The 2,623-nt window shown below is 29.5% G+C and overlaps 1 non-coding gene across 1 annotated transcript; it reads right to left on the bottom strand.

Annotated features, from left to right (window-relative positions):
• Window positions 1–1,180: 1,180 nt before the first annotated feature.
• Window positions 1,181–1,260, bottom strand: TRNAA-UGC (transfer RNA alanine (anticodon UGC)). The gene has a single exon. It is a non-coding gene; the product is annotated as a tRNA-Ala (tRNA).
• Window positions 1,261–2,623: the final 1,363 nt, after the last annotated feature.

The raw sequence follows: 2,623 nt of genomic DNA, 5'->3' as shown, positions 1-2,623 counted from the left end.
ATTAATTAGAGACATCGTAAAATGGAATACTGAATAATAAATTAAAGAATGAGGGAATGTTAAATTTAGATCGACGTTACGTTAACATTTATGAGAGGTTCCTCATTTGATTGGAAATCGCAGCCTTGGGTCCTCATTTGATTGTTCCTTCGTATGCTGCTGTTACAAGAATATGATTAAAAGTTTATGTAGTGTCTGTAATGATACTTTCTTTATTTTGGCTCTTATAAGTCTACTGTAATGTGTTAGTTTGGGGTGTTGGCTTTATTTTAGTCAACCCTTTCTTGTACTTGAATTTTCACTATTTGTGAAAGAAATTAATATAATCCAACTTTTGCCTAGAAAATAAACGCTTTATGAGAGGTTCCTTAGAAAATTCTATTAATATAAAAATTTTACCATTGTATTGACTACCCTTGTCCCTGTCACCTATAATTATAATTCACTTTTTTGACATGAATCTGTAGATTAATTTTTTAATTTCAGAAACATGTAATCATAGTTTTTTTTTTTTTTTTTTTTTTTTTTTGTTTTGAACGGCAAATGATTTTGTTAGCAAAAAGAAGAAAAGATATAATTATAAAAGAGGGACTAGGAAGACGCTAGAGCAAAAAAGAAATAAAAGAATATTACTTGGTACATGACTTGATAATTCGGTGTTACAAATGCGCCTTCAAAAGGGCCAACACCGAATTACAATGAAGAAAGATATGATTTCGGGAGTCACCTCCTATACTACAAATCGGGCAAACAATATAATTTCTATATTAATCGTACTTTATTATATGTATATTATAAACCTACATCGAATATTAAATAAGTATGATATCATCCTTAAAAATACAGTGTAATCATACCGAATATTCACTATACATAAAAAGTGTAAGGAATAAGTTATATATATATATATATATATATATATATATATATATATATATATATATATATATATATATATATATATATATATATATATATATATCGTTTTTAGAGGTTGAATTATATATAGTTAAGATTAAGACTAAAAATAAAGATTGCTATATGGTATGATTAACTTAATTATGTTTTAAGGTTACATACATTTATTTATCAAGAGTAAAAACAGTCTCTAGAATACCTTGTCAGTTGTGACTGTTCAAGGATCAACCATTATATAGGTGATATCTGAAATTAAAAAGAATGGAGATGCTGCCTGCGGGGGATCGAACCCCGTGCCTCTCGCATGCAAAGCGAGCGCTCTACCATTTGAGCTACATCCCCATCTTAGAATGTCAAACATGAAAGATCTTTAATACCACAAATGAGTATACAATTGTTTTTACCTGAAACGGTTTCTAAATGGTATGGTATGTATGAACTATCCGAAGTCCTAATCACGTTGGAGGCTTTTTACAATGTAAACGGTTCAAATTGAATAGGAAGATTGGAACGAATGAAATATATAACAAAATGAATCAACCAAAAACCCATTACAAAACCTCTTTAAGGCCAAGTAAAGATGAATAAACATGTTATGCCTTTTTTGATCACACTCAATGCAATTCATGGATCCAAGGTATTTTGGTATGAGGAGGAACATTACTTCAATAACCATGATTTTATAGTAAGTATAATTGTACCAACCGAAGGCCAAAGTAAAGTAACCTTTACATAATCTTTTTATGTAAATTTAACATTTTTAGTTCATAAATGCAGAAGTAACAATGTCTATCTCAAGCAATAACAATCCTATATACGGCAAATGGCAGTAAACGAAAGAGCAAAAAAATCCCTTCAATAAGTTTCTAACAATTCATGGGTACTTTAAAGGAGGTAGAGGGCTTAGACAAGGTTAACTCTGATAATGGCTAATTTCATTAAGGATAACAGTGGATTCAAGTATCATTATGACTGTAAGAAGTTAACGTTGTCTCATTTGTTTTGCTGATAATATAATGTTCTTTTGCCATGCTGCAATGGTGTATTTCATATGGCATGAAAAGGATTTGTGACTGTTCGATACAAAGAACAGATCAGTTGAGGAATTGTTAGAGTTGCAGAGTTATGTGATTGATTTAATCAGACTTAAATTGTTGACTTTAAAAGTCAAAAGATCATTTCCTGTGATTTAGAGTTGCAGAGTTATGGGGATTGAAATGGATGAACATGAAACTATGTCATGTTTAGGTTGAGTAATTTAGTTTAATCGTAATGTGTCATGAAATATAGGACAACCTAGATCAACTTGATGGTTTTTTTTTTTTTTTTTTCCTAATGGCAGGTGGTGTTTTAATCATAGCAGTGCTAGGTGTCCATTTGGGCATGAACTATCAGAACCGACAACATCATTCCACATAAGGGTACCTTATACCTTTTTTTTTTTTTTTTTTTTTTTTTTTTTTTTTTTTTTTGTAAAGCAATACTATACTCATATTTCTTTACAGGAAACCAACCCATCGAGAGCAATAACATGTATAGCTGATAGCAAGCAGTTGACCACAAATGTGCTTTTTGATAAAAAAAAAAAAAACAAAAAGATATATTAACATTTTAATTAATATTAATAATATAATATAATAATAATCATAAGAGTTGGTATTAGTTACTTATGGTACATCGGATATTATATTTCTTTACCTTCTCA

This window comes from Rutidosis leptorrhynchoides, chromosome 8 (assembly GCF_046630445.1).
Source record: "Rutidosis leptorrhynchoides isolate AG116_Rl617_1_P2 chromosome 8, CSIRO_AGI_Rlap_v1, whole genome shotgun sequence".
Classification (NCBI taxonomy): Eukaryota; Viridiplantae; Streptophyta; class Magnoliopsida; order Asterales; family Asteraceae; genus Rutidosis; species Rutidosis leptorrhynchoides.
Note: the sequence above shows the minus strand (reverse complement) of the source record. Positions and strands in the feature narration are given on the sequence as shown.